Source organism: Schistocerca americana, chromosome 9 (genome assembly GCF_021461395.2).
Source record: "Schistocerca americana isolate TAMUIC-IGC-003095 chromosome 9, iqSchAmer2.1, whole genome shotgun sequence".
In the NCBI taxonomy this organism is placed as follows: domain Eukaryota; kingdom Metazoa; phylum Arthropoda; class Insecta; order Orthoptera; family Acrididae; genus Schistocerca; species Schistocerca americana.
Window position 1 is genome coordinate 33006433 of NC_060127.1, and position 14723 is coordinate 33021155.

General features: G+C 46.4%; 1 pseudogene; it reads left to right on the forward strand.

Moving 5' to 3' along the window:
• Window positions 1–2956: 2956 nt before the first annotated feature.
• On the forward strand, window positions 2957–3075 carry LOC124551604 (annotated as a pseudogene).
• Window positions 3076–14723: the final 11648 nt, after the last annotated feature.

Genomic DNA, 14723 nt, shown 5'->3' on the forward strand with positions numbered 1-14723 from the left:
GTAGTTACAGTATTCATAGTTTCCTCCTAGAAGGCGGTAATATTCCTCATACATTATGCCCTAGCACCCTCTCCTGCCATAGTAATTGGTAATGCTGCATCCGACTCAATTCTCTTGCTGACTCACGTTGTAGTGGATGTGATTCAGCGCTGTACGCGATGGTTCCGTATTCGAATTTTTTTTTATTGTAATACAGACTAGTGTCAGTCTAACTAATGGCTAAGGATAAACTTGCTGAAGCTACTTGACGTCTGATAAACCAAAAGCAACGATGGAACAATACGCCAAAGCCGGAACCGGCGGTCTGCACTACGTCCCCAGAATACTGTGTTTAGAGCGCCCAGAACGAGAAAGGAATCACTACCACCAAAGTAGAAAAATCGCCAGCCGGCCTACAATGAAGAAAGCTGTCAAAACTACACGCCTCATCGGACAGCAGCGGCAAGGCGAGGAAACGTACACAGCTGTTACATTCATTAACCCCCCCCCCCGGGGAAGGTAACTGGCAAGAAAAATTACCGCTGGTTGAACTTAACAAATTGTAACAAGTTGGACGCAGTGAACAGTAATAAGAAGTCTAGGAAAGCTAATCAGATCCGCCTTCCCCAAGCACTCCACTCGCTGCTCTTCGCCTCAGCGACACTACGAGCAGCAACACGAACCCAAGTCACTGGCGAATCGCCAGATATCAAAGTGGTGGAGGTTTCTCTACTTGGATTGAAGTGCACTCATCTTAAGTTTGCTGGATCCGGTTTAGGACGAGGTCGTCCACCCTCGTGATTACAGCCCTTCCATCCGACAGTCCATGCGCGCCGCCAGCGGTCCCGGCGTGTTCTGGCAGTGGGCGGACCTGGCTGCTCCTGAGTCCCCAACCGAACTTGCCCGCTCACACAACCCCCAAGAACAATGGCGTCGTACCAAAGACAGGGCAACACTTACTATATATCGATAACCGCCGCCGCTGCCACTAGCGGACGGGCAATGCTTGTGATACGGAGTGGCGCCAGTCACCACGAGACGAAGAGAAACAATCGCAACCATGCCAACTAAACGATACGGTCTGGCCTCCAGTAGAGGGCGGAAACCCACAAACAGCACCAACGCGAGCCACTGCACGGCTTAACCGACATGGTGTTTATTTATGGAGAAGCAAATGGCAACAGACAGTGGGCAGCAAGGCTGTATCAAGAGACCTATCCCCGCCTACGACAACCACAGCATTCAATCCAGAATGAGATTTTCACTCTGCAGCGGAGTGTGCGCTGATATGAAACTTCCTGGCAGATTAAAACTGTGTGCCCGACCGAGACTAGAACTCGGGACCTTTGCCTTTCGCGGGCAAGTGCTCTACCATCTGAGCTACCAAAGCACGACTCACGCCCGGTACTCATAGCTTTACTTCTGCCAGTATCTCGTCTCCTACCTTCCAAACTTCACAGAAGCTCTCCTGCGAACCTTGCAGAAATAGCACTCCTGAAAGAAAGGATATAGCGGAGACATGGCTTATCCACAGCCTGGGGGATGTTTCCAGAATGAGATTTTCACTCTGCAGCGGAGTGTGCGATGATATGAAAGTTACTGGCAGATTAAAACTGTGTGCCCGACCGAGACTCGAACTCGGAGAGAGCTTCTGTGAAGTTTGGAAGGTAGGAGACGAGATACTGGCAGAAGTAAAGCTGTGAGTACCGGGCGTGAGTCGTGCTTCGGTAGCTCAGATGGTAGAGCACTTGCCCGAGAAAGGCAAAGGTCCCGAGTTCGAGTCTCGGTCGGGCACACAGTTTTAATCTGCCAGGAAGTTTCACAGCATTCATTGTTTGCTAACAGTGTTCCGCCGTTTCTCTCAGACAGAGCCGTTTCAGGAAGCAGGAAATTATGAAAGACGTACCCGAAATGTTCGGACACCACACTTGTTGTGATTAACACTGTGGAAGGCGACAGCAGTGTCAATACCAAACAACTGGCCTGCCAGACAACTGTGTCTAACTTCTCCAAGGCAACTGTCACTATCCTTATTACCTACAGGCCAACGGCCTTGCCGCAGTGGTAACATCAGTTCCCGTCAGATCACCGAAGTTAAGCGCTTTCGGGCTGAGCTAGCACTTGGAAGGGTGACCATCCGGTCTGCCGAGCGCTGTTACAAGCGAGGTTCACTCAGCCCTCGTGAGGCAAACTGAGGAACTACTTGGTGGAGAAGTAGCGGCTCCCGCCTCGTAAACTGGCATACGGCCGGGAGAGCGGTGTGCTGACCATATGCCACTACATAACCGCATCCGGGGACGCCAGTGGGCTGAGTACGACACAGTGGCCGGTCGGTACCGTTGCGCCTTCCAGGGCCCGTTCGAAGTGAGTTTTTATCACTTACAGTTTGTGCAGGGCTTACTAGCGAAAGACTTTTCACATCGGGAGCAGTTTTGTCACTGGTTTCTTCACCAGACATCGGCGATTACAGGATTTGAATCATCAATCCTCTTCACAGATGAGGCCATCTTTACGCGCACTTGTATCTTCAACTTTCATAACATTCATCTGTGGGACAGTATGCAGAACCCCTATGGTATGGTGACAGAGAATCATCAGCATCGATAAGCCGAAATGCGTGGGCCAGGATAATTGGCGACCATATTTTGGGACCAATCTGCCTTCCATGTCACCTAATAGGCCGGGACTATAAGCATTTCTTGCGAGTGACTCTGTCTCTCATGCTGGAAGAAATGCCACTGATGATTCGAAGGGTTATGCTACATGATGATGCTCCAACCCTCTTCGTCATTAACGTTCAGACGCTTCTCAGTCGTGGCCGATGGATCGAACGGAGGAGTCCAGTTGCATGGCCTCCCCATTCAGAGGATCTGAGCAAGTGCGATTTCTGCTATGGGGCCACCTCAAAAATATTGTGTACGCAGAGTCCATTCCAGATGCGGAGACAGCGTATTCATGCTCCCTTTGGCACTGTTTGGGCAACGGCCTTGCAGCAGTGGATACACCGGTTCCCGTCAGATCACCAAAAGTTAAGCACTGTCGGGCGTGGCCGGCACTTGGGTGGGTGACCATCTGGGCCGCCATGCGCTGTTGCCATATTTCGGGGTGCACTCAGCCTCGTGATGCTAATTGAGGAACTACTCGACAGAATAGTAGCGGCTTCGGTCAAATAAACCATCATAACGACTGGGAGAGTGGTGTACTGACCACACGCCCCTCCTATCCACATCCTCATCTGAGGATGACGCGGAGGTCGGATGGGTCCGATGGGCCACTTGTGGCCTGAAGACGGAGTGCTTTGGCACTGTTTGGATGCTGCATGGTGGATGTGATCGTGTCAGACAGAACAACACCTACAGCAACTGTGGCTTCATGGTACAGCACATGTTAGACCCAATCTCTGCAACAGTGTATGACTGAATAACTGGTCTACAGCAGGGAAAACATACATTTTCGGACATAAGTTCATTGGACCTTTCTTTTTCCGTGTCCCTCATCGATCAATAGGGTAAAAAATCACCCTCTATATGAAATTCCCTATTATTGTGTTTAAAAGACGTAGAGCGATAGGCGTTGCACCAAAACGGTGCAATGAACATCAGTGACACAGCCGAATCTACAGCTCAACAAATCTGCAGTTTCTGACCACTGGATTTCGACCGACCAGTCCATGGATTACAGGAAGCTTGAGATACTGACTACAACCTCATCCTATTGGGATCTGGGGGTCATGGAAGCTGTACGTGGCACAGTAAATCAAAAGTAGTGTGATGAGAGATTGCGAGATGCATCTTTACCCGCATAATATAATAGGTTCATTTTTACTTTTTCTTTCACCTTCCGGAAACAGCCGCTCCTTTACACCTGTATAAAGGATGCCACTAGAACGCAGGTGACCGTACTGAATTATTCAGGAACCGCGCGACTGCTACGGTCGCAGGTTCGAATCCTGCCTCGGGCATGGATGTGTGTGATGTCCTTAGGTTAGTTAGGTTTAAGTAGTTCTAAGTTCTAGGGGACTGATGACCACAGAAATTAAGTCCCATAGTGCTCAGAGCCATTTAAACCATTTTTTGAATTATTAAGTATATTGAGATACCATAATTCTGTTGTATGATGTTGAGAGAAGGAACAGGGTGAAACCCGCTGCCAGCATCCAGCCTACCCCTCTCGAATAGCACCGTGGAGAGCAACGTACGTCTACAAGTAACAAACATCACCATCGGCAATGTCGCATGCCCCTCGTTCTTGGAGCTGCGGGGAGAGGTGAGACCTGGTAGTCAAGGGAAGGCAGGGTTCGGTTAGAATTGTAGACGGGGCCGTAATTAGTTACTATTGGTTGCCTTTTACAGTTCCACACACATTTATTATTAAAACAGTAATTGCAAACTCAACAATAAATTTAAAAATAAATACCACACGTTATTAATGAAGGAATAAACATGTGTAAATAATAGTCTTTTCAGTGCGTTACAATTTAACAAATCACCATAAAATACAGACACAGATAATGTTTAAAAAAAGAAACCAAACCACTGTGATCATGGCTGAAGGTCTTACACGCCAAAAATGGCAATAATTTGAGAATGTTTAAGAACTCGCTGCAATTAAAACTTACAGGTACTGAAAAATTAAAAGGTAAGTGGCCACAAACACAGCAGAAGGTATCAGATGCCAGGAATGGCAGCCAATAAGGTTTTGAGGCTTACTGCTAAAATACAAATATCGATTTTTTTTTAAACCAAATGACCACAATCACAATTGAAGGCCTTACACGCCAGGAATGGCAATTATATTAAAAATTTAGAAACCTTCTGTAGAACAGCAAATACAAGCAACTGTTAATTAAAAGAAACAAGTAACTGACCGTGAAACGGGTGAAATACGATAATGGTAACTTTGTAACACAACCCTTAGACTGCTAGATTTATTCCAGAGGGCGACTGGAACTGTTAACTAGACATACATAACCTTTAATGTAGGCATTATAAGCTATGATAATAAATAATACAATAATAAAACACAAGGACCAGTCATAGATGGTGCTCCAGGAATCGGCCTCTGAGAAGGTCCGGCAACAAACACTTTCGTGAGCGATGAGATAGGCAACCAAGAGTTGCAACCACTTCACAAAATAGTAATTTAGACTAGTAGCAATCTAACGAATGACTAATGATTGTCGCCGAAGCTACCTGACGTCCGATAAACCAAATGCAAGAATGGAACAAGACGCCAAAGCCAGAACCGGCAGACTGCACGACGCCCCCAGAATAATGTGCTTAGAGCGCCCAGAACGAGAAAGGAATCTACCAGAGTAGAAGAATCAGAAACGGCCTTCAATCAAGAAAGCTAACTACTCGCCGTACGGGACAACAGCGGCAAGGCGAGGAAACGTACACTGCCGTTACATACACTAACCCCCAGAGCAGTTAACTGGGGCGTTAACGGCCTCCAGGAAGGAAAAATACCGCTGGTTGAACTTAACAAATTGTAACAAACTGAGCGCAGTAAAGAGTAATAAGGAGTCGAGGAAAGCTAATCAGATCGCTTTCTCCAAGCACTCCACTTGCTGTTCTTCGCCTTGGCGACACTATGAGCGGCAACACGAACCCAAGCCACTGGACAATCGCGCGATGTCGCAGTGGTGGAGGTTTCTCTACTTGAATTGAAATGCACTCATCTTAGAGCCTGCAGGATCCGGTTTACGACGAGGTCGTGCACCCTCGTGACCACAGCCCTTCCATCCAGCAGTCCATGCGCGCCACCAGCGGTCCCAGCTGCGCAGACCTGGCTCCTCCTGAGTCCCCAACCCAACTACCACACACGACACGGAAAAACAACGACGTCGCCCCAAAGATAGGGCAACAGTTTCTACATATCCAGAACCGCCGATGCTGCCACTAGCGGACAGGCTACGCTTGCGAAACGAGTGGCGCCAGTGAAGACGAAAAGAAGACAAACAACCGCAATCATGCCAACAGAGAGCGGAAACCTACAAACAGCACCAACGCGAGCCGCAACACAGCTCAAGAGGTATGGAATATAATCGAGAAGACTGCCGCAAAAACTGGTGATCAGGAATTTTACGCCAGAACCTCTTTTGCCCTTACCGCGAAATAGCAGCAATGAAAATTTCTTCTACCATAAGGTTTCTAATCAGCTACCTCCGAGCCGAACACTAGTGCAGAGGCGTGCATTAACGCCTTCGGACACGAGAGCAGGTAGTGGTACAGTAACAAGTACCCTTTACCATTCACGTATCAGGGATTCCGAATATTTAGCTCTTCATTGTGATTCTCACCCCTTCGTAGGGCTCCCCCAGCGGGAGGGGTAGGCGGGGGGAGGCAGGAAGTACTTTTTCCTTCGCTGTCTTCCAGTCCGCAGCGCCGCCGCGGTGGAAAGCCGTGAAACGGCATCTGTGTGGAGCAAAGCAAGTGTTTGCCACTATCGAGCGCCGCGCCGGAGTTCTCCCTTTTGAAAGGCGACGACCCGCGAAATGCCTTTCAGCAGAGGAGCCGCTCTGAAAGAGGTGCGGTCGGTCGCTATTCAGGCGGCTACCGCAGGCCGGACGCCCCCTCCGGCAGCCAAAGACGCTGCCAGGTGGCGCGCTAATCGCAGACGCCCTCAGACAGTCCAAACCGCTGCCCTTCTGAGCAGACTGACATCGCGTCTACTGCCTAACTCATGTTCACGACGTCGTAACTACAGCGGCAGACGAAGAAAACGAGGCATACGCAACCGTGCTGTAATGGGTCCTACGGCAAGCTGAAAAGGAGAGTGTTAGAGAGAAAAGATTGGGATTATAAAGGGTGGTCCATTGATCGTGACCGGGACAAATATCTCACGAAATAAGCGTCAAACGAAAAAACTACAAAGAACGAAACTTGTCCAGCTTGAAGGGGGAAGCCAGATGGCACTATAGTTGGCCCGCTAGATGGCGCTGCCATAGGTCAAACGGATATCAACTACGTTTTTTAAACATAAGAACCCACATTTTTTATTACATATTCGTGTAGAACGTTAAGAAATAGGAATGTTTTAGTTGGACCACTTTTATTGCCTAGTGATAGATGTCGCTGTAATAGTCACAAACATATGGCTCACAATTTTAGACAAACCGTTGGTAACAGGTAGGTTTCTTAAATTAAAATACAGAACGTAGGTACGTTTGAACATTTTATTTCTGTTTTTCCAATGTGATACATGTACCTTTGTGAACTTATCATTTCTGAGAACGCATGCTGTTACAGCGTGATTACCTGTAAATACCACATTAATGCAATAAATGCTCAAAATGATGTCCGTCAACCTCAATGCATTTGGCAATACGTGTAACGCCATTCCTCTCAACAGCGAGTAGTTCGCCTTCCGTAATGTTCGCACATGCATTGACAATGCGCTGACGCGTGTTGTCAGGCGTAGTCGGTGGATCACGATGGCAAATATCCTTCAACTTCCCCACAGAAAGATGTCCGCGGACGTCAGATCCGGTGAACGTGTGGCCATGGTATGGTGCTTCGAAGACCAGTCCACCTGTCATGAAATATGCTATTCAACACCGCTTATACCACACGCGAGCTATGTGCCGGACATCGATCATGTTGGAAGTACATCGCCTGTCTGTTAGGCAGTGAAACATCTTGTAGTAACATCAGTAGAACATTACGTAGGAAATCAGCATACATTGCACCATTTAGATTGCCATCGATAAACTGGGGGCCAATTATCCTTCCTCCCATAATGCCGCACCATACATTAACCCGCCAAGGTCGCTGATGTTCCACATGTCGCAGCCATCGTAGATTTTCCGTTGCCCAATAGTGGATATTATGCCGGTTTACGTTTCCGCTGTTGGTGAATGACGCTTCGTCGCTAAATAGAACGCATGCAAAAAATCTGACATCGTCCCATAATTTCTCTAGAGCCCAGTGGCAGAACTGTACACGACGTTCAGAGTCGTCGCCATGCAATTCCTGGTGCATAGAAATATGGTACGGGTGCAATCGATGTTGATGTAGCATTCTCAACACCGACGTTTCTGAGATTCCCGATTCTCGCTCAATTTGTCTGCTGCTGATGTGCAGATTAGCCGCGACAGCGGCTAAAACACCTACTTGGGCATCATCACTTGTTGCAGGTCGTGGTGACTGAACACTTCTGTTTCCTTAAATAACGTAACTATCTGGCGGATGGTCGGGACACTTGGATGATGTCGTCCAGGATACCGAGCAGAATTCGTAGCACACGCTCGATGGGCATTTTGATCACTGTATCGACCTTTTCCGCAATTGGTAAATGGTCCATTTTAACACGCGTAATGTATCACGAAGCTAATTCCGTCCGCACCGGTGGAATGTTACGTGATACCACGTACTTATACGTTTGTGACTATTACAGCGACATCTATCACAAAAAGAAAAAAGTGATCCAACTAAATCATTCATATTTCTTTACGCACTACACGAATATGTGATAAAAAACGGGGGTTCCTATTTCAAAAAAGGCAGTTGATATCCATTTCACGTATGGCAGCGCCATCTAGAGGGCAAACCATAGCGCCATCTGGTTTCCTCCTTCAAGCTAGACGAGTTCCGTTCGTTGTAGTTTTCTCGTTTGATGCTTATTTTATGAGATATTTGTCCCGGTCACTATGAATGGACCGCCCTGTATATACGTGTGTATGGTAACCTCTCCGCTCAGATATATTGCTCTCCTTCATACCTCCTCTGTGTTACCAAAGATGATGTCACTCTCAAATGTACTAAGATTGCAGTACACGCGAGGTGCCTATTTGATTCTACCGCCCTGCGTGGAATGCCTAAGTTCTAACAAGTGTTCAGCAACCTGCAGTCTTCCACAGTTGTTGCCCCCTGCACAGAAACCAGCACATAGGTCATGAATCCGTAATCTTGAGTCTGTAAGAAACTCCCTGCAAGCAACTATTATTTTATAAATGATTAAATTTCCAATCAGTTTCTTTACATGACAAGGTGAAACGAGGTTGGTAGGTACTCAGAGGATAAGGTTATGACTGTGGATGGGGTCATAAACAGTTACTGTGAGTTGCACAATCAAACACACAACTTTATTTTTCTAAGAACCACTCATTTCCACATTGCTTTAAAAGATCAAAATGGCTCTGAGCACTATGGGACTTAACTTCTGAGGTCATCAGTCGCCTAGAACTGAGAACTACTTAAACCTAACTAACCTAAGGACATCACACACATCCATGTCCGAGGCAGGATTCGGACACCGTAGCGGTCACGCGGTTCCAGACTGTAGCGCCTAGAACCGCTTGGCCACTCCAGCCGGCTTTTAAAAGATCACAACCAAACAATACGGCTGAAGGCTTAGCTAAGGAACTTGAGCTCCCTCTGGGCTGAATGCACAAAACCACACCAAAAACAAGAACAGCTGAATACCCAGACTAGAAATCAAAAGCAATAAAAAATAGAAGGTAAAAAATTTTTTCCTCTAAAAACATGCATTAAAACACATTAAAAAACAATAATGTCAGACAAATCGTTTAAAATAAACCCCTTCCTTCTTATAAAAAAGTTTCCTGTAAAGAATAAAATTGGCTGAAGGCTTTATTAAAAGGGGTTCACATAAATCCTTGGCTGAAGGCCACACATAACTCATTGAACAACTAACGGCTTAGGGCCTGGATTACAAACAATTTCAGATAGAACCAATTTTAAGAAAAAAAATTTTTTCTGTTTTAAAGTAAAATGGATCTCCAAAATTTTAATTTCACATGGCTGAAATTTAAAAAGGACTGAATTAATATACAGCCAAAGGCTAAAATGTAAATCACAATCTGTAATAAACAGAACAAGTGGTGCTCAGAAGTGTTCCAAGGGTCGGCCTGAGAAGGTAGCTCAAACATAAGACGAGGTGAGACAGGCAGCCAAGAGTTGAAGTTAATTAATCGAATGGCAACCGAAACTAGGGACGGCCCAAGGAGCGACCAACAATTTAACCAATTCCCGTCCGTCCGACCTATGGCACAACGATGGAAAATATCGACTGAGGATGAGGATACGAACAGCACTACGTCTTCAGAAATTGGCGTTTAAAAACAGCCAAGGGAACAATAACCACTCTAAGCAAATATGAACCAAACAACTTAAAAGGCTGTCGAACTACATTCCGTGCCGGGCAGCATCAACACGGCGAGGAAAGGCACACTGCCGGAAAAGTACGCTAACGGCCAGGGCAGGTAACTGGGGTGTTAACGGCCACAGGGCAGAAAATACCGCTGGTGCACTTCACTAGTAAGTAACAGTCAATTTAATAATGAATCAAAATGTAGGAAGACGGCCGCAAGATTTCGCTGACACCAACACGCCATACGTGGCTGCTAGCCTGAACGGGCCAGGGAGCAATGACCCACAAATGAACGAAAAGATGTCACAGCAGTTGAGGCTTCATAACAGGTTGACTGATCACTCAACTTCAGTGGGCAACGAACTCTGTCACTCTCGCAGCTACCGCCTCACGATCCGACAACACGTGCACGCCGCCAGCGGTTCCAGCCTGGCCTCGCGCGGCAGAGACTTCCTCGCTGCTCCGTCCCAACCGACTGACTACCACACATACCACCACCACCCGGAAATACTAGCAGTCACACCAAAGAAGCGCTGCTGCTGCCACTCGAGGAGGCAAGCCAGCAACTTCGTTACGCCAGTAAGTAAGGAAGAAACAAGAATCCACTCGATGTGACAAAAGGCCAAAGAACAAACGGCATGAACGCGAGCCCCACACGGCCCACAAACCACTCGCTTGTTATTGACTGAAGTCGAGGAACTGCAGAATTACATTCCTTTTTATAGTCACAAACAATTTCCATTCTTCAGCAGATTAATGAACTGCATATTTCCATAATTAGTGTCACACTGTTCGCAACTATGTGTCCAAATTACCAAATCTCGCTAATGAAGTCTTAACTAACACTGACCGCGGCACACTATATGTCTGACACTGCCGAACTTGGCTGTATTGCAAACCATAGATTACTAACAAAGTCTTACCCGAAACCGACTGCGGAAGACAACATGTCTGTCCTGAGATACGGCCGAACCAGCTCTGATTTTACAGCCGAACCACTTCGCCTGCCATCCAAGTTAGGCGCCACCCCCAAGATCACTGAAGTGCTTTGTCTGCCTTTTCCTTTCACAGTTGTGTATTATTCTGCTGGTTATAAATACTTGTGAAATAGTGGAATGCTAGCACGTCAGTGAGAGATGCTTTAAATAAGACATGAAGTAAATACGTTGTTTAACATGTGTAAGATGTGTAAAAGAGATTCCGAATGCAGCAGCCAATGGTGGAGAAGGACCACAATTTAGTCGGTCTTTCTCACGATTCTCGAACGTAACAAACCATCTGTCATCGGTACCTCTCACCACATTACGTCATCTTGTAACTGCTGCCTTCTCAACTGCTCTAAAAAGAGCTTCTTGTACCTGAATATGATGACTGCCAATCCAGAAATACTGCAGTCCTTGCAAGCCTAGATTTACTTCTGGAGGAGGTCGAGCAGATAGTACAATACAAGCAAAACACACTATACACAAAAAAAACAACGCACTAAGAAAGAATTTTTCGAATCTTACGGGAATTGGTAGGTGTTATGTACATGTACGTGCAAACAAATGATGACAACTTCACAAACTTTGCACGTTAGATCATCAAAATCCCGAACTCAACATCTTGCTGAAATGTACGCCCAGGATGGTTTTCCGTAAAGGGTAACAGAGTGGCGCAGAATATCGTCGACGTACCGCTGTAGTGTTAGGGTGCCGTGAATGACAAGCAAAGGGGTTCGGCTGTGAGAAGAAATGACAACGTGGACCATTATTCCTGGTCGTCGGTCCCTTAGTCGGGTGACAGTAAAGCTGGTATCACATCGCTGCTCCAAGCGTTTCCAGACAAGTCTTCGGCCTGGAATGTCACTGACTGGAATTGTTTCCAATAATAAAGCCCGTTTAGAACTGAGCCCCGATGACCGGTGGAGACGTGTCTGGAGGCGCCACAGAAATCGTGGCATGCGTATGTTGTTCCTTTCATTAATTATAGCAAAGCAACAATGGACAACAACTGTAATCACAAAAAATATAATATAAACATAAACAGCCGGCTGAAGGAGAAAATGTCGATTGTAAACCGATCACGAAACTGTTTTTGTAAATAAATAGCATTAGCGGCTGGTTGTTGTTTTCTTTTTAGGAGAAATCGTCAAAAACAGACTTATTACCACTCAGTTAATCTTCCGTAGAGCATTTGATGATCCGATTATCTGAATGATGTGAAACGAGGAGATTTACAGGATATACTCTGAAGAGCCGGAGAAGCTGATACACCTGCCTAATATCGCGTAGGGTACCCGCGATCACGCAGAAGTGCCGCAACACGACGTGGCATGGACTCGACTAATGAATGAAGTAGTGCTGGAGGAAAGTGACAACATGAAACATACAGGGTCATCCATAAATCTGTAAGAGCACTGAGGGGGTGGTGATCTCCTCTGAACAACACATTGCAAGGCATCCCAGATATGCTCAATTATGTTCATGTCTATGGAGTTTGGAGGCTAGCGGAAGTGTTTAAACTCAGGAGAGTTTTCCTGGAGACACCCTGTAGCAATTCTGGATGTGTGGGGTGTCACATTGTCCTGCTGAAATTGGTCAAGTCTATGGGAATGCACAATGGACATGAATAGGTCCAGGCAATCAGACAGGAGAGATGCAAGATCCATAAATTCATCAGGTTGTCTCCATGCCCGTACACGTCTACCTACTCGATACAATTTGAAACGAGACTCGTCTGACGAGGCAGCATGTTTCCAGTAATCAACAGTCCAATGTCGCTGTTGACGGGCACAGGGCGTAAAGCTTTGTGTCGTGCAGTCATAATGACTGGGCCTTCGGCTCCGAAAGCACATATCCATAATGTTTCATTAAATAGTTCGCATGCTGACACTTGTACACGAGTGGTCCTGACGCACCGAAAGCCCATATCGATGATTTTTCGTTGAATGGTTCGCACACTGACATTTGTTGATGGCCCAGCATTGAAATCTGCACCCGTCTGCGGAAGAGTGGCACTTCCGTCACGGTGAACGATTCTTTCCAGTCGTCGTTGGTCCCGTTCCTGCAGGATCTTTTACCAGGCGTAGCGATGCCGAAGATTTGATGTTTTACCGGATTCCTGATATGAAATGACCGTAAGAGAAAATCCCCACTTCATCGCTTCCCGGGAGATGTGTCCCATAGCTTGTGCGCCGACTATAACGCCACGTTCAAACTCATTTAAATTTTGATAACCTGCCATTGTAGCAGCAATAACCGATCTACCAACTGCGACAGACACCTGTTGTCTTGTATAGGCGTTGCCGTCAGCAGTGCCCTATTCTGCATGCTTACATACCTCTGTATTTCAATACGCATGCCTTTACCAGTTTCTTTGGCCCTTTAGTTTATAAGGAATAGGATGTGATCCAAAACTGAACCTTGTGGGACTACATTAGAATCTGTTAGTTTCCTGGTGCGGCAACAACAGCGTTTACCTTCTGATTTGTCTTCTTTTTTGTGATAATACGGTGAACTGCATAGTTGTGAGGTATCAGGTTCTGTGTTTCTCTTTTTTTTTCATTCTTCTGGCAAATATGAGATCTGTCGCTCACAATGATTTTATTTCCACTCTTAAGTCGTTTCATGACTACGGGCTATCCCATAGCTTCGCGTTTCGGGATAGCTGTAAGGGGAAAAAGAACGTGATTGCGGTGAAGGTGCTGAACAGTGTACGGTCGCAGGTTCGAATCCTGCCTCGGGCATGGATGTGTGTGATGTCCTTAGGTTAGTTAGGTTTAATTAGTTCCAAGTTCTAGGCAACTGATGACCTCAGAAGTTAAGTTGCATAGTGCTCAGAGCCATTTGAACCATTTTTGCTGAACAGTGGTCGGAAAGGCACAGAATCCAGGATCCACTGTTGTCTCACAGAAATAAGAAAATCTGACCATTGTATCAGTCGGTCTCTGCATTGTACTCGTTCTGAATTGTGCCAGGCCACGACTACGTGAATGACTTCCGCCGAATAACATAATGATTTCCTGACCGCAGAGACGTCTGTGACTAACGTCCAAGTTGCCTATGTTATGACGTCATGAGCGTTAGCCAATCAGCAGAGTGAATGTCAGTCTGCCCCGAAGTGCAGGTAAAAATGTACGACGCCACGGTTGGCTCGAAAAAACGTGTTTACAGACATTTGTGCGTGGACACACACTATCAGAAAGTATCGGAGGACCAATTACTGGACATTAATGTGGGGTGTGTCTAGTACTTAGCTTTGTGATGGCTTGAATTCTGCTGGTGACAATTTCAATGAGGTGTCTGAAAGTGGAGTAATGGCAGCCTATCTTCCCCCGAAGAGTGCCGCAACGTACATGACGTTTTACACTGAAGCGCCAAAGAAACTGGTATTGGCATGCGTATTCAAATACAGAGATATATAAACAAGCAGAATACGACTCTGCGGTCCGCAACAGCTATATAAGACAAGTGTCTGGCGCAGTTGGTAGATGGGCTACTGCTGATATCAAAATTTAAGTGAGTTTGAACGTGCATTTATGGTCGCCGCACAAGCTATGGGACACAGCATCTCCGAGGTAGCGATGAAGTGGGGATTTTCCCTCACGATCATTTCACGAGTGTACCGTGAATACCAGGAACACGGTAGAA